At 40.8% G+C, this 24,866-nt stretch overlaps 1 pseudogene across 1 annotated transcript in view; it reads right to left on the reverse strand.

Moving 5' to 3' along the window:
• Positions 1 to 1,395: 1,395 nt before the first annotated feature.
• The window catches only part of LOC149258786 (subtilisin-like protease SBT6.1), a 303,764-nt pseudogene continuing 280,293 nt past the window's right edge, over positions 1,396 to 24,866 (reverse strand). Inside the window, exons 9-10 of the transcript XR_016256954.1 lie at positions 2,347 to 2,407; positions 1,396 to 2,223 (exon numbers count right to left, since the gene is read on the reverse strand). The product of XR_016256954.1 is annotated as a subtilisin-like protease SBT6.1 (transcript). The remainder of the gene's footprint in view (positions 2,224 to 2,346; positions 2,408 to 24,866) is intronic.

Consider the following 24,866-nt stretch of genomic DNA (forward strand, 5'->3'; position numbering starts at 1 on the left):
CTTATGTGAATGGAAGAACCCTCCTATGGGGCTCCTGGAGGTCTCAAGTTTGCGTCCAAGAGCTAGCAGCTCTTCACACTAACTGGAGTTTTTTCAGCAATGTCATCAATTCCAATACAAGAGGACCTTAAATTCACTGAAAGTTACAATCCCCCAATTGACAATTGGCAGGTCATTGATCACTACTTAGGGGACTTGGGCCAAAGCAATTACAATGGTCACCTGTTCCAAGTCCCTCTATAAAATGAAATTAATGTTAATAGCAAACACTATTCACATTGTGCACAAAAGAGCTCGTTTTTATTAATAATCTGCCAAATTTGTTAGACAAAATTTAGAACTTATGTTCTCTAGTCCCAAGTAATGCACTGAATATATCCTAATATATTATTTAACCAAGTTGCAAATCAAAACCTTAGAACCTGTCCCAAGTAATGCATTGAATATCTCCTAAGAAATTATTTAACAAAACTGCAAATCAAAGGTATTCTCAGCTGAAGATAATCCTGAAGCTGTAAGAGTATCTTGAGACTAACAAAAATAGATAGCATTGTTTCTTTTTTGAAGATTTATTTAACATAGGAGTTTGGCACCCTTAGGCACCGATACAATAGAAAAACATATTCAGATCAGTGGGCAAGAGCTGCCACAAAATTTGAAACCGTCTGCCCCCACCTTACCATTCAACCAATGGGTGGACAAAATAGATATGTTGCTGATTCCAAACAAAGAAAAAACACTCTTGAAAAATTTTGACACTAGAACAAAATGACCGAGTGAAAAAAATCCTAGAAATGTCACAAGATTCCAACTCACAAGGATAAATAATCATCGTGACTAAATCTGCATCAGTTACTACACTGCTATGTGAGACATGTAATTATCACACATTTATATTCCAAATAAACTGTCCCCTATTACGGGCTAGAGGGCATGTATTGAGAAAGAAATAACAGAGTTATAGAACATGTTCACTATTAAGTTAGCATCCAAAGTTAAATCCCATTGATTTAGTTGAAAATAACAAGTGCGATACATACTGTTCCATGTAGCATCTCCCTCCATCAGTTCTTTACTTGTAAATTGTAAGAGAATAGAAAATCCTTACGTGTAAGGTCGATTTAACAGCATTGTTCCTCAGTTGAGTTATCAATCAAATTATTGCATACCTGTCTATTCATATATACCAGCTTGTCAAAAATTTCTGAAAAAGGATAGCATCATCAGGCATGTAGTTGCTGATTTTGGTCAACTTGCTTGCAGAGCAATGTTTCTTCAGTCATCCTGTAAACCATTTGCTTGGACAACATTGTTGTGTTCAAGAGAACATAATGCATAGATTTAGCATTTCATGTATTGGGAACACACTTATTATGCACACAACTGAAAGGAAAATACAATTAAAAGGAACAACAATTATGCTTTTCCATTATTACTACAAGAAAATTTACAATAACCATTATACGCAGATGGCATGATGCCATCCAGTAAACTAATTAAGAGACCTTCCCAAGACACAAGTTTAAGAAACAACTACAATTAATTATTTCCAGCAAAGGTTGGGGTTGCCCATTGGCAACATTGGAATAGAATACATGGAAAGCATCAACGGAATAGTCCATCCAACTTACTTTACTGCCATTTCTTGGTATGGACGTGATGCTTCCACTCTATGATACAGGCTTACAACTAAGCAAGGCCTCCAGAGCAGCTGCATACAGTGAAACTACAGGAGAGCTATACTGCAACTAGAGCAACTTAAAACTGGAAATTTGTGTCAGTTCTCATTATGGAAAACTGAACGAAACCATCTTGGTCTCCTTTCAAGTTACATCGAGCAATGTTTACAGATATATAAACTGTTACAAGCTACCATATTTCCGTCCTCACAAACAGCCCCTTAGGACCTGTGACTCCCGCAGACCACTAGCTGACCATCCTTGTCACACTAGTTGCCATCTCAATTCCTCAGCTTTTACAAAATATAATTAGATAATAGATCAATACATCTAAATCTATTGCTTTTGTGTGGCCAATGATTGAATTGCCATCAGCACTTCCTTTTGCTGTGTGAACAATCAATGTGTATAAGAATTTTTTCACACTTCCCACAATTTTTGGATTCATTGAACTACACGAGTATAGAGGAACGCACTGTTCCTTTTCGCCCTCTTCTACGTCGCTTTTGCCGCACACGCCAGAAGCTCAAACCCAAAATAAACCCTACAAAATGGAAAAAGTAATTATAGCAAGTGCAAGAAATGTGCTTCAATAAAAGAGAACTTTATATATTCATGGTTCCTAATGTTCATTCCTCACCAATAATAGAGAGAATGAATCACTCACCAGTAATACAGAGAATAACAGGGGCAAGCCATTGAACAGCTACTAACATTGGTATGTCAAGCTGCAAAATAACCAGTAAGGGCAACATTCATCGTTAGGCATCAAATGAAATCAGCAAGAAGCCCAAACATCACCAATCATAAATGAATTTCAAACGAAATCAGCAAGAACCCTAAAGATAGGCAATCATAAACAACTTTTAAAGGCTATGACATATTTGACAATAAAACATGAGCTCCAAAGGGGAAACGATAACCCATGTAGCACAATGTTCAAAGTTCAAACTAAGACTTTTACGTTCTTGACCCTTCATTTCAAGGTTCCAATTGTCCAAATGGGAGGAAAATAAATCTTTCGATAAATAGAGGCCAGTTAAAACACACCTCCACAAGAAGATTATTAGAAACAAGAATTTGAAAGAACAGGGACTGCAAAAGAGTCATAATTGATCTCTTTAGAGAACCACTTATGTACATGTCATGAAGCTCCAAAAATGCCTTCGGCCAAACCAATAGCTTTTCAATGAAAGAATGAAGCTGTCCATATAATAAGCTGTCTAGAAGAAAGAGTTTATGAGACACAAAGTTAGATAATCTTAAATACACACAGAAAAGGCTGTAGAGGACAAAATATGAATGGGCATAGAGCATGGGCAAACTAATGATGTCAATCAATTTTGATATGAAACTGCCAGATCCATCACATTATGTTTTTGAGTCGAGGTTTCGATCTAGCAAGTGTGGCTCATCATCAGGACACTCTGATGAGAAATCTGAACTTTCATAAGATAAATAGGTGAGAGATGAAGGGAGAGAAAATTCCAGAGGTCCAAAAACGAACAAGACGTCAATAGACCTTATGTCAACTAAATGAAAGGACTGTGTATTGGCAAAGGCTCTTTCAGAATTCTGAGCACAAGGATAAGTGAGAAATTTGACCATCCAGAAAAATGACTTTGAATGTACAAATTTCCAGTGTGCAAAGAACTACCAGTATGCTAAGCACTCTAAGAATCACACCCTAACTTAATCACTGCCGATAACAGTGCAAAGTTATTGGCTTCCACAACCACTCTACAGAACACCACGCCTCGTTTTCAGACTATCTCTCAGCAGAATAATGCCAATCTATCTTGTTATCACACAAATCTGCACTAAGAAGATAACATATCCACATAATAATTATAGGCAATTTAATCTTGTCACTGCTAGATGCCTCTCCATTTGGGCTGGTGCTTTTCCAGCCACAGGGGAGTGTCCCTAAGATGTTCATGTCTTTTGTTTTATGTGTAGAAATCTGCATGCAAACTTGAAAAAAATTAACACACTATGCTACCCTTGATGCAGAAAGCAACTGAAAATAGGGCAAAAACTATAAATTAAATTTCGAGTGGGAATTGTTTCTTTCATTAAATCTCAGCAGTAAAATGGAAACGAATGGAAAAGAACATGCACATGAGAGAGAACAATTCGAAACAAATGCATGAAAATAATATGCACTCCAAGTCAAAGATGACATAAGATAATTTTATTAATATCCAACAACATGACCACAAGTAGGTCAAAGGGACTACTAATCACAATAGTGTGACTGTGGAATAAAAGCATCGAGGTAAATGCAGAACTAAAATATGCTATACTACATAAGATTTTGTAGTTCAATACAATGAAATGTTAGAGCAGATAAAAGATGCAGAAATATGCAAGTATTCCTGAATCCTAAGAACCCAAGAAAAACTCCTCCATTAAGTGGGTAGGGGATGATGTCTTTCCTGAGAGGCATTGATAAACCACCCTCAATGCTCCCACTCCTAACATTTGAGGCCAAAGAGAAGAAACTAATGACAGATCACTGATCAGAGGATTTAGAACCTTTTTCAACTCCTACTTGGTAACAATCAACCTAGGGCATTAAGAGAAAATCTAAAGGGGGTGGGGGTGACCCATCAAGATCCCAATCGACTGATGTAGACAAGTTACCTCAAAAAACCAACAACAAGCTTGACCTAAAGTGTTAGATGTAGCTATGGCATCTAAAGAGCAGTAAGCAAGGTAAGGATAAAGATCTTTGTTGGCTGAAGAGTTAGCATAGTGGACTTGGTGTTGAAGGGAGACCAAAAAAAATGAGTCCAATCCTAATGACAAGGGCCTTGAACTTTTCTTGAAAATCCTATAGAACTATCCTCTTATATTTGATGACGTAGTGGAGCATGAGGATTTGAAATCTCTTTGTCATGGTCTAGTTCGATTCAAGTAGACAAGGTCTCCAAACTCTAAGCCATAGAGAACTGTAGGTCTAATAATGTTGTCCATGAGGTCCATCTTGGATGCAATGTCTTGAAAGTTGATTTGAATGCACTAACACTCAAGGACAACAAGGAAATTGTTACCCACCAAATGTGGGTAACCCACAGGAGAATTTTTCTCCCCATTGATCAGCCAGCCGGCCAACAGCCCTATGATGGCCCACTAATAGCTTTACATCAAAGCTCTACACCTATGCTTCGGTCAATGCTCTCTTCTTTTTGGCATGCTTCTTGAAGGAAGGTGGGTCATTTATCAGAAGATACAGTAGCCACTTCTGTAATCATATTCTTTCATTTAATGTTTTGGGGCATACTAATATGGATCATAGGCCAAGCTAGATGAATAACTTCTCTTGATTGTAACCTTGTTGCCATGCCTCACCTGGGAGGTTATCCTTTGCTAGTTTGCTCTCACTTGAAGTCCTTCCTTCAGAAGGGGCACTAATAGGAGGCATTGATTGAAGTACTAGTAATCCATACCTGACATCTTCCATGTTTCCCTTATTATCCACATCCATTCTTCAATTTGATTGTCAATTGTCATTAGCACTAGCACCCTTTATCCTCATCTTTGAGTCAGGGCCCAAAAATTTGCTCTAATAGGTTGATGCAGCTAAAAGGAAGATTAAAGCATATGCAATCATAAATATAGTAAAGAAAAATGCAAAAGATGGTTGGGACATGTTACCAACCAAAGTGTGTGACCCCATGTTAAAATTGGCAACTAGGGCCAAATTCCACCTTAGGACAGCTCATATGATGGAGATGATTATTGCATTGGATTCCTCTTTCAGAGGTACAATTTTGATATAAAGATCATCTCATTTTGACAAGCAGAAATAGAATTATGAATTTATTTCTCCTATGGACAAATTGTCGAGGTCGGCTCCAATCAAATGTAGGCTCATGAAGCCCAACAGATGTGTCTTTTCACCCTCAACGAAGTGTATAAATAGGAAAGACATTTTCCTCATTTGGACATCTTCTCTCTCTTGATTGGGTCGTACAGCATTTGGAGGCATCTCTCTTCTTCGCACGTGTGGCAGCTCCCTCTCTCTCTCTACTTCACACGTGTGGCAGGAGGCTAAGTTTTTCTGGGCAGATCAAGTCATTGATTTCAGAGCGTTGACCAGGGGTGATTTGACCAGCGTTGACCTCAGTTTTTGGGCCAGAATTCCGATTTTTCTAGGCTGCATTTATTGGCACAGAAATCGAGGTATTTGGGGACAGTTTGACCAGCGTTGACTTCAGATTGACTTAAGGTTTGACTGCAGAAAATTACAGCAGAATTTTCTCTCTCCTTTGACTGGGTTTGACTGAAGAGTTTGAGCTGATTTGAAGGCCGAATTGGACTGCTGATTGGAGGATGTTTTGGGGCAGCTTTGACCACTGTTGACTTTCTGGTTAGGGCTGATTTGACTGCTGATTTGGCAGATCTGTTTTGGGCTTATATTTGTACTCTCTCTCTGCTGAACTATTGAAGAATAATAAGAAGATTTGATCAAAGGGTTTCCCCACATTGGGGTTTGTCCCTGGCATCTACCACATCTTGTGTCCTCTTGCCTTGGCTTGTCTTATGCATATGATTTTATGTTCTATCTACATTTACTGTCAATGTTTATAAGTTTATGTGATTGCTACTGGATATAATTGGATTTGTCATTGGGACGCTAAAGGAACATTGAAGTAAATTGTTTTAAGCATAGAACATACCATTCTTATCTAAAATTAACATGGTTTCAGAGTTGAGGTGAAGACAAAGCCTAAGCAAAAGTGAAGCAAAGCAATCACTAAAAGAAGTTGTTGGACAAGGACTTGGAACTAGTCTCAATGACAACTACATCTTTCTTCAAAACCAAGGACAAGCTCAAGGACAAATCCGACTATCATGCATCGAAGATGATTTTGGATTTGACTTTGGAAGAAAATGATGTCATGGACTATGTCGAAGGAAGAATAACCAAGTCTCCTTCAAGTGCATCCGTTGTTGTTCAAACCAAGTACAAGAAAGGTGAGACAAAAGCTAAGAATATTAGTGTTGATTCTATTCATAAGCCTTTGGTTGCATATATTTCTGATTTGGAAAAATCCAAGGAGATGTATGAAAGGTTGGTTGGGATGTTCAAAGTAAACAATGCAAATCAAATTCTCTTTCTCGAGAACAAGTTGAAAGACATCAAGATGGATAGAGGAGAATCCATCCAATCCTACTTCATGAGGATCACTGAGATCAAGAATAATCTTCAATCTATTGGGAAAGTCATTGGTGACCAGGAACTCTCTCTTATTGCACTTGGTGGCCTTACAAGAGATTGGGATGTGTTCAACACTACCATTCTTAACAATGACAAGATTTCGGGATATGAGGCACTATTGGTCAGATGCACTCGAGAAGAAACAAGGATGATGGAACGAAACAACCCTCAAATTGAAACAATCCTACTGCCTTCTACGCTCATTCTAAAAGAAGGAACAATGTTGGTCCAAGGAATCAAGGGCAAGGGTTCAAATTGGGATTCAAAGAAGGAAGAAAAGGAAGGTGCTTCAATTGTAACAAGTTTGGCCACTTTGCTAGAGAGTGTCCTCACAAGAAGGATACTCCACGAGATGATGACAACAATAACTTCAAGGGCAATGGCAATCGAAGGAACAACAGGTTCAATAACAAAGGAAAGAGGAATGCTCCTTCTGCTCGAAATGGAGGTGGTCGTCCTCCCAAGAAGTCGAGAAACTCCAAGTATGATAAAGTTAATGTTGCAAAGCAAAATGAATTTTATCTTATTTCTGCACTCTACACCGCCTCTCCTCCGGACACATTGGATTGTTGGTTGATTAATATAGGTGCCTCAAGGCACTTCACTGGGTACAAAGAAGGTCTCTCAAACATGGTTGAATAGAACACAAATATGGAGATTATACTTGTGGATAATGCCACTTATCCCGTGAAAGGAATTGGGACCGTTACTCTTCACTTAAATCAAAGTCAAACCCTTCACCTACAAGAAGTGCTATATGTACTTGACTTGAAAAAGAACTTGGTTTCTATTTTTGCAATGGAAGACAAAGGTTTTAAGGTATCATTCACTGATGGGAAGGTTCATCTTTGGCAAAGGAATCCAAGAGATGTATTCACTCTAGGATTCAGGGTTGAAGGTCTTTATCAGGTTGGAGGAAGTCCATTGGTAGCAATGATTTCTCTTCAATCCAAATTATGGCACCAAAGATTTGTTCACCTTCATTTTAAAGCCTTACCTGATGTAAGGAAGATGGTCACAGGGATGCCCGAATTCAACTTGAATCATGAAGGTGTTTATCAAGGATGTGAAGCTAGATAACATACAAGGGGACCATTCCCCTATAGTGAGACTCAAACCACTGATATTCTTCAATTGGTCCATTCTGATCTATCAGGTATGATGCCCGTTACATCTTTGGGTGGATATTTGTATTATGCTATTTTTGTGGATGACTTCTCTCGCAAGACATGGATCTATTTCTTAAAGAAGAAGAACGAAGTATTCAAATGGTTCCTCTCCTTCAAAGTCGTGGTCGAGAATCAAACAAGGAAGAAGATCAAAGTTCTGAGGACCAATAATGGGACCGAATATGAGTCTAATGAATTCAAAGACTATTGTAGAGAAGTTGGCATTAAGAGGGAGACTACAACTGCTTATACTCCTGAACAAAATGGTGTTGCCGAAAGGAAGAATCGTACTATCATTGAAGCTACCCGGGCTATGATTCATGATCAAGGTCTTGAAAAGTTCTTATGGGGAGAAGCTACCAACACCATTGTGTATGTCCAAAACTGATGCCCACGTCAAGCTTCAGACTTAAAGACACTCGAAGAAGTATTCACCAGTAATAAACCTGATGTTTCTCATTTAAGAATTTTTGGATGTCATATATACTTTCATGTACGGAAAGAGAAAAGAAACAAACGAGATGCATCTGGGAAGACAGGAATATTTGTAGACTACAGTGAAACTTCGAAGGCATATAGAATTTATGTGCCTGGTCAAAGGGAAGTGGAATTAAGTCATGATGTCACTTTCGATGAAGATTCTGCACTTAGAAAGATTTGAGATCTTCCTATCCCTAGGAAGGCCAATGATGATGCTGATGCAGAAAAGCAGGATGAATCTCCCTCTGATGAACCGATGCCCTATGTTGAAGAATGGATGGATCCCATTCATCCACCTCCTAGTGAGCCCTCTACTACAAGAAAGAGGCCTTTGTGGCTTAAAGATACTCTTGAAGATGTCAAGAAACACATTGCACCGAGGGGGACATTTTGTGAAAGAAAGAAGCTGAATAGGTACCAAGGGTACTTAGCTTCCATGAGTACCATTGTATAATCTAAGCCTTGTACATTCAAAGAAGTGGTGAAGCAACATGTTTGGAAGATTGCAATGAGCGAAGAGTATGAATCAATCATGAAGAATGATTTCTAGGATGTGGTCCCTAGACTGAAGGATAAGTTTGTGGTCACTTCAAAATGGCTCTACAAGATCAAACATGGAGCTGATGGAAGTGTTGAGAAATTAAAGGCCAGATTTGTAGCTCAAGGCTTCTCTCAAAAGGAAGGAGGAGACTATGATGAGATATTTGCACCAGTTGCCCGATATACCACCATCCACTCGATCATAGCCCTTGTTGCCTCGCAAGGATGGAACCTTCATCAAATGGATATCAAAACTACCTTCTTGCATGGTTCGCTTAAGGAGGAAGTATATGTGGAACAACCCGAGGGGTTCGAGGTTCCAGATTGTGAGACACATGTATGCAGGTTGAAGAAATATTTTTATGGGTTGAAGCAAGCCCCTAGGGCTTGATATGAGAGGATCAATAGCTATCTTATGATGCTGGGATTTATTAGAAGTGATGCTTACCCGAACCTTTAATTCAAAGTTGAAAAGGACAGACTTCTCATTCCGGTCCTTTATGTGGATGATCTCTTTCTGACAAGTTATGAACCTCTCATTCATCAATGTAAGAGAGAGTTGGCTTCCAAATTCAAGATGAAGTGTGAAAATATTATGTTGCGGTGATTGATTTATTTCTCCTACTTATTTACAATAATAAGTTATTTACCAATGCTTTAGTAAATATCAAAATAAATTCAGTTGCAGACTTTACAAATTATGAAATGAGAAAAGCAAGAGAAACACCAGCACATGAACAATCACATTCACACACTTGTTTTTGGACAGTAGTCCCCGGAAAACCAAATGCAGGAAAACCGGTGCAGCGGATCTAATGTTTTCTATTATTGGCAATAAATTTTTTAATACAATCTGGATGCCCCAGAGAAATGGCAATCCACTCAAAGAAGATAATTGATAGAAAAATAGTGACAATTTTCTCACACTGAATCTGGAGATTTTGCACTGGACCCAGCTCCTGGATGACCCACTACGCAGTCTTTGCTTGCGCCTTCACAGTGATTGCATGGCTTCTGCATGGAGACTCCCTTTGGCTGTGTCACCCTTGCTGTTGCTGAGAAATCGAGATTTCATCTGTCAATCACCCATAGTGATTCCTGATACTAATATCTGCTATCCCCCAGTAGTTCTGCGTCAACTTCCTCCAGTTGTTGCATTGTCCTTCCTTGGCACTATGCTACTTCTCTGATCTTTCAATGTCTTCTCTGAAATATATTCAATGGAACTGGAAATCAATTCCTTCCAGAACTGCCTCTAATCCTCACTGCTTGATCACTTGTTTGAATTTCATAGCCAACCCTACCCTAGGTATCGAACTGACTGATCAACCCTCCGTGTGTCTTCAAATGAACCCCAAGCCTCCTTCTACTTTTCTCGTTGAGACTTCAACAGTCGAGCTTAAGTCTCTAATCAACGACTACGATTAAAACTTGACTTAGGCCATCTTCTAGAACATTCTCACCCATATTTTGATTAATACTCATTAATATTTTAATTTTCCTAAGTTTAGACTTAGGAACCACATTAAAAATATTAATTAGTTTAATAAAATACAATTCGGGTGGAATTTCACCAATCGGTTTCTGGGTTCTTTAGAACTCACGTGCCTTAACCTCTCCAGTCTCCACCAATTTTCATGGCTAGAGCACATTCGATGCTACCAAAAACTAACAATCCCTTTTAGCGAGGAATGTGCTCTAGCAACAATGTCCAACTGCATGTTGCTCTATCTCTGAAGTATCTCTTTTCTGCATTGTCGCTGCCACCAACACTGTGTTGTTGTTGTTGTTGTACTGCTACCCATGATACTGCCACTGCCATTGTTACATATGTACTACAACTCCCTCTCAAATGCTACATCATGCTATTGAAAGGGATTTTCCAACATACCCATCTGTTCTCAAAATTGAACAAACTTTGTTCTTCCTAGAGCCTTAGTGAGTACATCTGCTACCTGATTTCCTGTGGGAGTATACTCCAACTATACCACCCCACACTGAACACAGTCCTTGATAAAGTGACACCGAATATCAATGTGTTTGGAGTGATCACGAAACACTAGATTTTCAGAGAGCTTGATACAACTCTGATTATCACAGATGATTTTTGTCACTTCCTCTTCTTCAATAGATTTACAAGCAATTCCTTGAGCCATATAGCTTCACATGTTACTGTCCTAGCTGCCATATACTCAGCTTCAACCGAGCTTAGTGCTACAGACTTCTGCTTCTTACTACACCAGGAGGTCATCCTAGAGCCAATACCCAGTGGTACTTTTCCTGTCTACTCAACTTACTGCCCAATCTACATCAGTGAATCCAATCAATTCGATATCATCACCCTTGTGTAGGAATTTATAGGGTAAGTTCCTCAGATAGAACACCAAAGGTCACCGCTCACAAACAAATCACAGATCAATACACCAGTATTCTTGACATGGTTAAAACCCTCAAAGAGGGAAACAATCCATGGCCTGATCCAACGCGGCCACTTCAGACAATTTATTAATGTAAAAGAAAGAAAATTTACATAAGCTTCTCTCATGAATGGTCACCTTACAAATGACCCTCCATGCTCTTTAAATAGAGATCATGGACCAATCGGATGTTAAGCCACGAATCAAGTGTCGTTAATACCAAGGAGAGAATGAACCATCAGATCACTTCATGTCTAGAACATATCGTGACCGTCGGATTGTAAGTTACAAAAAGTACATAGTAAAAAGACACACTTTACCTAACTATACACTAGACCAAGTTATACTTTACTATTTCCTATGTGTCGGAATATCCTAACATCCCCCCTTAAGAACAACTGGGGATATGATTGAAGGATGTACAAAGATGACACAATAGGAGAAGGAAGGAGGCATTACAGCCTATCCCCCCTTAGTGACAACTTCCTGAACTCGAACCATAAATCGAAGTTTAGTAAACTTCGCCTCTGTGAGAGCCTTTGTAAAGATGTCTGCAACTTGATCATCGGTTGAACAATATTGCACTTCAAGAACATGGTCATGAATGAGCTTTCTGATAAAGTGCATGTGTAGTTCAATGTGTTTGCTACGCTGATGTTGGACTGGATCTTTGCATAGTTGAATGGCACTTTGATTATGACACCAAAGTGTAGTCGAATGTTGCTGCTGAAAACCAAACTCTGATAGGATCTGACGAAGCCACAGGGCTTCCTTACTAGCTTCTACAGTACCACGATACTCTGCTTCTGCTGAAAAAAGAGAAATCGCACTTTGTTTCTTGCAAGCCCATGTAATAGGTCTAGAACCAAGAGTGAAGACATAACCTACAATAGACTTCCAATCATCAGGGTCACCATCCCAATCAGAATCAGTGAAACCAACTAATAGAGAAGATGTTTCTGCGTTGTAATGAATCCCAAACTGAATTGTACCTCGAACATAATGAAGTATTCTTTTAGCTGCTTTCCAATGACTTTCAGGTGGGTTTTGCATAAACCGAGCCATAAGGCCAACAGCAAAGGAAAGGTCAGGACGGGTACATGTCGAAGACTTCAGCCCGTGTTGATGGTTATGTCAGCCCCTCGCTGTCCTGAGGTTGGTTTCACTTTCGGTCATTGTTTTAAAAAACAATCGAGTCGACTCCGACTCCGCCTCCGCCAAGTCAGACCGAACCAATGCCTAGCCGAGTCGGCTCGATGGCCAAAACGGAACGGTTGGCCGGGTTGTTACCGAGCCAGTCATTGACTCAGTGGACTCGATAACAACTCAGCCGACTCGGTAATGACTCGGCCGGCTCGGTAACAACTCAGCCGAGTCAGCTCTTTGACAAAAATCCTGAAGCACATTTGTCAAAAGTTGTTCCGCCTCCTACATATCAATGGTTGATTTGTTGTTTATTGCATATTTATAGCTCTAAAGTAATCTATCTTTGTGAGAAAGTTTTGAAAATTACAAGGTTAAAGTATGGTTATCCTAGTGGCGTGAATTAGAAAACTGAACCAATGCATTGAGCCATACAATGTTTTTAAAAAGGAAAATGTTTTGGCAATGGACTAATAAATACATATTTACCTCTGATTGTTCCGGAGCTTGACCAGAATTAAATCAAGGGTTTTGAGACTTCATTAAGGGTAGAGAATTGGTATTACTGTTGTTGTAATCTAGTGATTGTCCTTAGGCTGAGGCAGAAAAGAATCCTGGCATTGGTGGCTAAGTATGAACTTTGTATTGGACAGTGCACTGAGTGCCATTTTCATATAAGGGATATATTCATGAGCCTACTTTGATCATGTGTTGTCTTCTCTCTATATTCTAAAGCTTTGTGTTTGGAAACATGAATGAGAATCTTTAAAATTATGTTTTTTATTAAAAAAAATAAAAAAAATAATAATAATAATGTATTTTTTACAACGACCGAGTCATTGAAATCAAACCGACGAAGTTGATATCGAGTAGGACTCGGAGTCGGAGTCTACCCTCGGTCGTTTCTGAGTCGGAGTCGGAGTTTTAAAACATTGCTTCTGGTCAGGAAATTGTTGAAACACTCAAGGGCTCCTCATCACTCTCTGCTTTGCATTGAAGATCAACCAAACACCCAGATTTCACTTCCTCCACTCGAACTACATGATCCCATCGCTCATCCATTGAAGGAATCTTACACAACAAGCACACATGCACAACATAAGTGGCCTACCTCTCTCACGTTTGCTTGCATGTCACAGTCAAGAGAATGCATACACTCAACATCTACACGCAGTGTAGCACAGCACCATGGCAGCTCCACAGAATGCATGACATGAGCTTTCACTCATTTTCATTTTGTGGACGCTTTTAAACTCGGAGTGTGTTTCTCTTCACTGTTACATCTTTCTTGTTTGCTAGTTTGCACAGCTGTCTTGTTCGCAAACCATGCCTTCACCAACATGGGTCAACCAATGCGCTGGTGGTTGCATTGGAAGCAGTGTTTTAAAAAGTTGGCCGGCTCGGAATCGACTCGGCCGAGTTGGTCTGAGCCAGTAAAAAAATTTGCGACTCAGCTGTCGAACCGGCCCGGTCGGCCGAGTTAAGACTGACTCGGCCGAGTCATGGCATGACTTGGCCAGGTTAGTCTTAACTCAGCCGACTCGGCCGAGTCTGTATCAACTCGGCCAGGTCACTTCATGCGTCCAGTAAACCCCAAAAACGCAATTTTTTTTATATTTTTATGTTTTTTCTGAGTGTGGGGGACTCCAAATGGTTTTATTAATTGGTTTTTTGGTCTTTGGGGTCCATCCCCCTCTCCTAGTATTGCTATGCTATTCAAATTTCATGGTAATGTTAAATTCTTAAAGTAAAAGTGACATTCTCCTTAATCTTCATTTTCATCTTTTTACTTGAATTTTTAACATTACCATGAAATGACTCAGGATGTTTGAGAGTGGTTCTGACCTCATTGGATTTCATATGGAGAAAGTAGAATTTTAGATTTCATTCAAAATCTAGCAGACTTATCGGTTTTTCAGGATTTCAGGATTGAGGAATTGCAATGTTTCCATTGAATTGTGTCATGTATTAGGGTATGCAACTCGTATTTAATCAAGAGCACCAATCCCTCGATGTACCTTGATGTTAGTGACATTGGTTGTCGAACTCCTCCGGGATTTGCTCCCAAACCGAGAGCTTCTGAAAATGTTGCTCTCGCTCTCGTTTTTGCTCTCGCTCCCCACTTTCGCTCCAGCTCCCAAGTAACACTGAGCCAGATGATGTTGGCAACTCTAGCAGTAGCCAGTAGCACTGGTCATAGACTTTTGTTGTAGAGGCCATTTATAGCCTCCTTGGTTATGTGTTTTTGTTTTGATCTCTATATCGTCATCGTGTATGTATTGGACAGTGCATTGGGTACCATTTCGATATAATGGACATATTCATGAGCCTACTTTGATCATATGTTGTCTTCTATCTATATTCTAATGTTGTATGTTTGGAAACATGAATGAAAATCTTTAAAATTATGTGTTTTCATAAAAAAAAATATTTAATGTATTTTTTACAACGACCAGTCATTGAAATCGAGCTGGCCAAGTCGATACCGAGTCAGAGTTGGAGTCGGAGTCGACCCTCGGCCGAGTCGGAGTCGGAGTCGAAGTTTTAAAACATTGATTGGAAGTATCACTTCACATGAGATGGCCCATGCACCATTAGCTTAGGAGTAGGAGTAGTGTTTGCTTTCAATCTGTTTGCTTGCATGCTTGTTTGCTTACTTGCTTTGTTGGTTTGTTTGTTTGCTTGCTTGTTTTCTTACTCGCTTTGCTTTCGTTTTCGCTTCTACTTCTACTTTGCTTTGTTGTTTGTTTTCGTGTTTTGTTTGTAGGTTAGTTTTGCATGAAACCATGTATGACTCTTGAAACAAGCTGGGTAAAGTGCAAGAGGACTTGTACAACTATCACCGTTTGGTTATCTATTGCCCGCTCTCTTATGTAAGAACTTGTTGTCTTCAGTTCATGATACATCAACGGAAAATATGTACTGTTCCAAGTAAACCTTGGTGAAAACACAATGCTTGTGAGCTAACTAGTATCACCTACTCTACTCAGTTGTTTTTGGGATAACCCTTGTCAGCCCAGTCAAGTAAAGTAAGGTGAGGAGGGAAACATTAACAGGCACGTCAGAGGCATAATAAACTACTTCTCTACAAGAACAACCTCTTATGCTCTCAACAAGTCAGGATCCCTCTTCCGCCTCTAAAATGAATAAGTGTTATGCATAGTTACGAAGATGAAAAATGAAAAAGTGAAAAAAGTTTGGAAAAAATGAAAATGAACAAGGCGAAAGAAGCCTCTGAAATGAATAAGTGCTATGCATAGTTACGAAGATGAAAAATGAAAAACTGAAAAAGTGAACAAAATTTGAAAAAAATGAAAATGAACAAGGCGAAAGAAGAGAAAAGCTTCCTGCGTAGAGAGGTGATGCAAGTAACTCCGCTGGGGTACTGACCAGGCTCGTTGGTAGCGAAAACATGCTTGTGTTCCTATGTGACTACGTCGGAATACTGTCCAGGCCTGCTGGCAATGAAGCAACACCAAAGATGAAACTAAGACTCTTACAACTATAGCACTTGTGCACCAAAACAATGTTTTAAAACTCTGACTCGGACTCCGACTTGGCCGAGGGTCGACTCCGACTCCGACTCTGACTCGGTATCGACTCAGCCGGCTCGATTTCAATGACTCGGTCGTTGTAAAAAAATACATTAAATATTATTTTTTTATAAAAACACATAATTTTAAAGATTTTCATTCATGTTTCCAAACACACAGCATTAGAATATAGATAGAAGAAAACATATGATGAAAGTAGGCTCATGAATATATCCATTATATTAAAATGGCACCCAATGCACTATCCAATACATACACGATGATGATATAGAGATCAAAACAAAAACACATAATCAAGGAGGCTAGAAATGGCCTCTACAACAAAAGTCTGTGACCAATACTACAAGCTACTGCTAGAGTTGCCATCATCATCTGGCTCAGTGTTACTTGGGAGCAGGAGAGAAAGCGAGGAGCGGGAGCGAAAACGGGAGCAGGAGCGACATTTTCGGAAGCTCTCGGTTTGGGAGCGATATTAGAATATGTCTATTTAGTATTTAATGCTCAGTCTTCTAGCTGTTGCTAATTTTATTGTTTTAGCAGTTTCTTAGATGAAATTGTTTGTACATAGAAACCTGATGTTTCTATTATTGTAAATATCTTTGTATTATCATTGAGCTGTTTGCTCTTTGTGAATTAATTCATTCGATATTCTTTTATGGTATCAGAGCGAGGGTAAGAGATTTCCTGAACAGTTATTCTCTCTGCATCCTAATCTCTTGAGTCCTTTCTAAGGTCGAGCCCTCTGTAAGCCAGGCAGCCTTCACTGAGTCTTAGCTTCGGCTTTGCTCACTGTGATAAAAGCTTACAGTCGTCCATCTCGATACAGAAATGGATTCTTCCCCTGCATAATCACTTCTCTGAGGAATTAACTTTGTGGCGGTGACCGTTTCATGGGAGCGGGATTCGTTCTCTGGCTGGAAAATTAGCAATTCTACTGTGTTTTTCATCCGAGTAAAGTCAATTTATGAAAAATTCAGTCTCATTTCGAAATTGCTAAATCAGTGGATTAATCGATCGATCGTGTTTTATTAAGCGATTCAGTGTGTGCGTGTGCATTCACCAAGTTTCATTTGCGTCTCTGGAGCAGAGCGGATATAAGGAGTTATACTTAGGGTAAAACCCTTGGACGGACGACATCATTCCGCAGCATCTATTCATTTTTTTCTGCAGACGATCGACCTCATCTCAGCCTCTGGTCTTTTCTTTCCGCAGGCGAACGACCTTATCTCACCGCATTCAGCATTCATCTATTTCATAGTATTCAGCATTCATCTATTTCCACATCCATCGTTCACGTGACATCACAGGGTCAACAAGCGAGGAAAAGCCGACGATTTCAGTGTGTAATTAGAATGCTGCTGAACCCGACGTGAACACGACAGCACAAATAAAATACGCAGCGTGGCTCTGTCAACACTGTTCTGCTGAACCCGACGTGAACACGACAGCACAAATAAAATACGCAGCGTGGCTCTGTCCGAATTTTCCAGCGATTCACGCCTTGGTATTCACGTCTCTCCGCTTACGCATTTCCAGTGATTTAAAGTCCCGTTTGTATCGCGCGAAGGGATTTTCCAGACGGCAATCACTTAAAGGCTTCCAGATTCACGGGTTTGATTTTCCAGATTCACGGGTTTGATTTTTCAGACTACAGTGACGGCAATCACGTAAAGGTATTTTCAGATCCTGGTATTTTCCAGATTATAGTGACGGGTTTGCTTAGTAATTGGATTAAAGTATATTGTGATTCTATTTGAAACGGTGGGACCAGAATAGCATCACAGTTATTTTTTTGAAGTGGGATCAGAACAGCATCACAGTTTATCATCAGTACAAGTGATCAAACCAGCATCACAGTTATCCTTTGGTCTAGTTTTTTTTATCTGGTGCACTGATACAGATCTGAGTAATTTTTTTTGTATGCAAGTCTATTTTTTTTCACAACAGAATTTGTTAAGATTTGCTACAGTCATCTTGAAAGAAGATTTTTAAGCAGGCAGCTACACTTTGTTGTGTGTCAGACTTCTGTAAAATGGCCACGCTCACCAATCTGATGTTAGAAGGAAATCAACGCTTTAATGGCAGCAACTATAACATTTGGAAACAAAGAATGCTGACCATTTTTGAATACAGGCGTCTTGATCAGCTCATTTTGGGCAAAGAGTCTCGTCCCGGTACAGCTGGTACCAATCAAGATAAATTTGATGATCGCAATCGGGAGGCTATTATGCTTCTCAAGCTCTCTATTGTTGATGATCAGTTACCGCAGATCCCTTCTGGCAAGACCGCTACCGAAATCCGGCAACAGTTGAAAGAACTGCATGAGACATCTGACAAAAGCAGAGCATTTTTTCTCAAAAATCAGTTGTTCTCCATCATGATGGATGAACATATGTCTTTACAGAAACATCTCAACAAAATTAAAGACATTCGAGATCAGCTCGAAGCTATTGGTCGGACCATGGAGGAAGAAGATATGGTAGTCGTTACTCTGAAAAGTCTATCGAAATCTTATGAACACTTCATCGAAACGCTCAACATTACAACCACAAATGTTGATCTGAAGTTTCCAGATTTATGTACCAAACTTCTGCAGCAAGCTAGGTGGAAACAGCAGTTTGGTAGTGGTACTTCATCAGTGCCCTCGGAAAATGCATTTGCTGCAAAATACCAGTCCTCTCAGTCTTTTCAGCAGAAAGGCTCTCCTCAGTCTTTTGATCCTGCCAGGAAGAAAAGTGTGCAGTGTAATTACTGTCACAGGTTCGGTCACATGAAGAAAGATTGCCGACAGAGGATTGCTTCTGAACAGAAGAAACAGGGAGGGCCAAATCAGACAGCGAATGTTGCAGAACATTCCGAGCAGGCAGATTCTGCCTTTTACGCCTTTATGGCTAAAAGGTCTTCAGAACATGTTCCTTCCTCTGCATGGTACATTGATTCTGGTGCATCACGCCACTTCTCTCACAGGCGTGACTGGTTTATTGACTTCTCACCTTTCAGTGATTCAGTGGTATTTGGTGGAGGTGAAAAGTACAATGTAGCTGGCAGGGGTACAGTTCAAATTCATTCTGGTGGACGCACGCTCATATTTCTAAATGTATACTATGTTCCTGGTATGGAGATTAATCTGCTATCTGTCAGCCAGATTATGAGGAATTCTCCTCAGCTTGATGTTGTGTTCAGTGCACACAAGTGCTCCATCATTGACAGGGAGACCAATCTAACAGTTGCTGTTGGCCTAGAGGACCATGGTCTATACAGGCTACTTGACACCGGTGACTTTCCAGAAGTGGCTCTAGCAGCACGTGTTTCTCCCATCAGCACTCTATGGCATCAGCGATATGGGCATCTCAATATGCAGTATCTTTCTCAGCTCTCTCGGGAGGGACTTGTGTCAGGATTACCTGATATTCAGACTCAGCAGTTGGGGGTATGCAGCGCCTGTCAAGCGGGAAAGCAACATCGGTCTTCATTCAAAAATGGAGAATCTTGGCGCGCATCCAAGGTACTTCAGTTACTTCATGCTGATATTTGTGGTCCTATGAATACAGCTTCTATCACTGCTTGCAAATATTTTTTACTTATTGTAGATGACTTCAGTAGAAAGATGTGGGTGTATTTTTTAAAAAATAAATCTGATGCTCTTAGTACCTTTCAGAAGTTTAAAACATTAGTTGAAAAAGAATCTGGTTGTAATATCATGACCCTTAGGACCGACAATGGGGGGGAATTTTGTTCCTCAGCTTTTGCCAACTTCTGTGATATTCATGGCATCAAACGTCAATTAACCACACCTTACACTCCCCAGCAGAACAGTGTTGTCGAGCGTCGCAACCGCACGGTTGTTGAAATGGCTCGTTCCATGTTACAACACAGGAGTGTTCCAAACAAATTCTGGGCTGAAGCAGTATTTACTGCTGTTTACCTTCTTAACCGGTCACCTACTCAGGCTGTTAAAGGGAAGACTCCTGAAGAAGTGTGGTCTGGTCGTAAGCCTAAGATCAGTCATCTCAAAGTTTTTGGCTCAGTTGCATATGTTTGGATTCCATCTGCTAAGCGCTCTAAGTTGGATTCCAAAAGTCAGAAACTCATGATGACAGGTTACAGTGATCATCAAAAGGCCTATAGGCTGATAGATATAGCCACTGGTCGCCTTAGCTTCAGTCGAGATGTAGTATTTGATGAAGACAGAGGATTCTTTCAGTCTTCTTCTGAGCAGCGTTCTGAGGATCCGCCTCACAGTATTCTTCTCCCTGTCAGTCCACCTGATGGGAGGGATGATGTAGCATCAGGATTTGATACTACTCTATCTGAGCTTCCTCCAGAAGCTAATCCTTCTCTTGCTGTCCCTATTGCTCTTGAGCCTTCTTCCCTTCCTCCTGATATTGGTTCCTCTAATCCTGATATTGGTTCTTCTTCTCTTCGGCCTAAATGGTGGGCTAAAACCATAGGTGATCTCCGGGATGATGAGCTCCTTGAAGGTAGAACTTCTAGACATAAGAACAAACAACAGTCTACAGTCAATTTTGCTCTTAGCCATCTTATGGCTAACCTTCACAGTATTTTTGAGCCTCAAACCTATTCAGAGGCTAAGGGTACATCTGAGTGGGAACAGGCTATGGAAGCCGAATTCCAGAGTCTTCAGAAGAATCACACCTGGACGCTTTCTGATCTTCCTGCCGAAAAAAAAACCCATAGGCTGCAAATGGGTGTATAAAGTAAAATACAAAGCTGATGGAACCATAGACAAGTATAAAGCTCGTCTTGTGGCTCGAGGGTTCTCACAGAAGGAAGGCATCGATTATGAGGAGACTTTTGCTCCTACAGCCAAGATGAGTACCATAAGGCTTGTTCTTGCCCTAGCAGCTCAGTTCAATTGGAAAGTTCATCAGATGGATGTAAAGAGTACTTTCCTAAATGGTGATCTTCAGGAAGAAGTCTACATGACGCAACCTCCAGGATTGCAGGTCAAGAACAGAAAGTGTGCCGGTTAGCTAAAGCAATCTATGGATTGAAACAAGCTCCTCGGGCTTGGTACATGAAAATTGATCAATACCTGACAGATCAGGGTTTTCAGCGGAGCCCATCTGATGCAAACCTGTACATCAAGCATACTGGTGCTGATATCTTGTTTGTCGTTGTCTATGTGGACGATCTCATCATTACTGGCAGCTCTGCACATTTGATCCATGGGATCAAACAAGATCTATGCAGAACTTTTGAGATGACAGACTTGGGACTTCTTCATTACTGTCTGGGGGTTGAAGTTTGGCAGACTGAAAATCAGATTTTTCTCTCTCAGTCCAAGTATGCCAACAATCTTGTGGAACGGTTCAGAATGCAGGATTGCAAACCGGCCACGACTCCTATGGAACCAGGGCTCAAACTTTCAGCACAATCATCCTCTCCTCTTGTGGATGAAACTTTATTCAGGCAATTAGTGGGCAGTCTCATCTATCTTACTGCTACCAGACCTGATATCAGTTTTGCAGTAAGCTACATTTCTCGCTTTATGTCAGCTCCTAAAGCTGATCATTGGATAGCTGCAAAGCGGGTGCTACGATATGTGTGTGGTACTTTTGATTATGGCCTCTTATATACTCGCAGCTCCAATCCTATTCTTAGTGGCTACACTGATTCTGACTGGGCCGGTTCGGTTGATGACCGTAAATCTACAGCTGGGTATGTGTTTAGTCTAGGATCTGGTGCTGTTACTTGGACTAGTAAGAAGCAACAGGCAATGGCTCTCTCCTCAACAGAAGCAGAGTATCGGGGAGCAGTTAAGGCATCCTGTGAGGCAGTTTGGCTTCGCCGTATGCTTGCAGATATGCATGTTTTCCAGACAGGGCCTACTTCTTTGTTTTGTGATAATCAGGGAGTGCTCAAACTTGCCAAGAATCCAGTCTTTCATGAACGAACAAAGCATGTGGAAACTCATTGCCACTACATTCGCCAGCTGGTTGAAGACGGCTCAGTTCAGTTGCAATATGTTCCCACAACAGAGCAGCCCGCCGACATTTTCACCAAGCCGCTTGGTCCTGATAAATTTGTAAAATTCCGAGGGTCTATTGGTGTTGTAAATAGATTGAGCATTAAGGGAGGGTATTAGAATATGTCTATTTAGTATTTAATGCTCAGTCTTCTAGCTGTTGCTAATTTTATTCTTTTAGCAGTTTCTTAGATGAAACTGTTTGTACATAGAAACCTGATGTTTCTATTATTGTAAATATCTTTGTATTATCATTGAGCTGTTTGCTCTTTGGGAATTAATTCATTCGATATTCTTTTAAGCGAATCCCGGAGGAGTTCGACAACCAATGTCACTAATCTCAAGGTACATAGAGGGATTGGTGCTCTTGATTAAATACGAGTTCCATACCCTAATACATGACAAAATTCAATGGAAACATTGCAATCCCCCAATCCTGAAAAACCGATAAGTCTGCTGGATTTTGAATGAAATCTAAAATTCTACTTTCTCCATATGAAATCCAATGAGGCCGAAACCACTCTCAAACATCCTGAGTCATTTCATGGTAATGTTAAAAATTTAAGTAAAATGATGAAAATGAGATTAAGGAGAATGTCACTTACCATGAATAGCATAACCTTAGTAGGGAAATATGATCAAATTCTAGGGTTTGGGAGAGGGGAATGGACCCCAAAGACTAGCAAACTAATTCATAAACCCCTTTGGAGTCCCCCACACTTAGAAAAATTAAAAAAAAATCAAAAAAAGGCGTGTTTTTATGGTTCACTGGCCACTGTCAGCTACCCGGCCGAGTAGTTACGGATCCGGCCGAGTCGGCTGAGTTATAACTTACTCGGCCAGTCATGCTATGACTCAGCCGGGTCAGTCATAACTCCGCCCACCGAACCGAATTTTTCACAGGGTTGAAATTTCTTTTCCGGCTCGGACCAACTCGGCCGAGTTGGTTTCGAGCCGGCTGGATCTTAAAACAATGCACCAAAATACCCCTCAACCCCAATCAAAAGAACTGTGTTGAATTGGCTCGGAATGTGTGTCAATCGACCAAGAGCTTGGCAGATGCGACATATTACAATCAAGCAAGTGTGGAAACCAAGACGAACTGAGAACTGAACAATACTTCTGGAGGTGTTAGACTTGGCGTTCACGAACAAGGTCCATTTAGAGAGCTGGAGTTCTACCAATGTGTCTTCAAGTGTTGTAGCGGCTACAACCACCCTCCAAAATTTTGCCTTAGCTTCGTTTTGGAGCCTCCCTACCAACCTTTCACAGCAGCATGTCTTGCTTTGTCAAGTACACCAGCTTCAGTGATTTTCTTGCAAAACGACAGCTTGTCCATCAGAACTTGTTCCATTCCCCTCACAGGTTGTTCCTCCAGACTTGGTCTAGCTGCAGGGCAACCAGCCTTCCCTCTAGAAATTGCGCAATTCTGTCTGGCAGCCTGCTGGGCTCTAGAATTGCGCAATCCTGCCAATCAGGCTTCATCCAGAAAATTGCGCAATTCTTCCCAACATGGCTGCTCAGCCCAGAATTTGCGCAATCCTGGCCAGCAGTCAACTGCTCTGCTCTGCCCAGAAATTGTGCAAATCTTTTGGTCAACCAGCCCAGCTCCCTTCCAGAAATGCGCATTTTCTCCCAGCAGTTGAGCAGACTGTTGCATGTGCAGCTGAGTTGACTGGTTCCCTCCAGGACTAAGCAAAACTAACTTGCATGCATGGGCTACTTCTCCCAAGGCAGCATATAAAGGCATCCCTTGATTCGAGGATCTACTTTCAACAGTTGGAGGTTGCATGCAAGGATCATTTCAGAAACCTCCCACCAAGTGTCACTCTTCCTAGATTTGTGGCATGCGCGTCACATCTTCGATTTTATCAAAACTCATGAACTGGATGCTGCAAAGCTCATTCCTCACATCGACCTTGCAGCTCTGGCATCCCACATTGCATCTAGGAGTTGTCGCCACATTCAGTTCAGCTGTCTTGGGGTAAGCCCGCTTCTCATGTCTTGTGTTGCATTTCTGGCGCTTTTTGTGTTTCGCTTTGTATGAATGTTGTCTGCTTGATTTCAATGAATGTTTGTTGTCGTTTTGATACATACTAGCTTGTACTAGCACCGTTTCAATTTTCGTTAACATCTCACTGTTGTCGCATGCATGAAACTATTTTTCACGAACGGTTGCCGATTCGGCGACTCGCCTCACCCACATGCATGTTGTTCCATTTTCTGAAACTTTCTTTCACTATTTGCATGCATGATCATTCACTTATGCTTACACTCAATATCGCCATGCATTCACATTCACATTCGCATTCAGTTGCCCGTCAGCGGGTCTGGGCAGCCTTGGCCCAGACTCTGCCTCACCAAGACAACATTCCACAATCTTGAGAGGGAAGGCTCTGTCTTCCTCTCATCCTCCAGTGTTGCATTGCGCAATTCTGAGGGACAGTGACTGTTGGCCCAGAAAATTATGCAGTGCATTCACTGAGCCTGCAACCATTGCCAGCTGAGATTACGCAATTCCAACAGTCCGCAGCCATACTAGACTATGCATTGCACAGTTCCAGAAGTAAGTTAGCCTCCCTGCAGTAAGTTAGCCTCCCAGCAGCCCAGACTGTGCCTTGCGCAATTTTGGCACTCAGTCTCCCGACCTCCCAGCTGAAATTACGCG

Source organism: Pinus tabuliformis, chromosome 6, assembly GCF_031772625.1.
Source record: "Pinus tabuliformis cultivar Carrire ecotype Pingquan chromosome 6, CPIR1, whole genome shotgun sequence".
In the NCBI taxonomy this organism is placed as follows: domain Eukaryota; kingdom Viridiplantae; phylum Streptophyta; class Pinopsida; order Pinales; family Pinaceae; genus Pinus; species Pinus tabuliformis.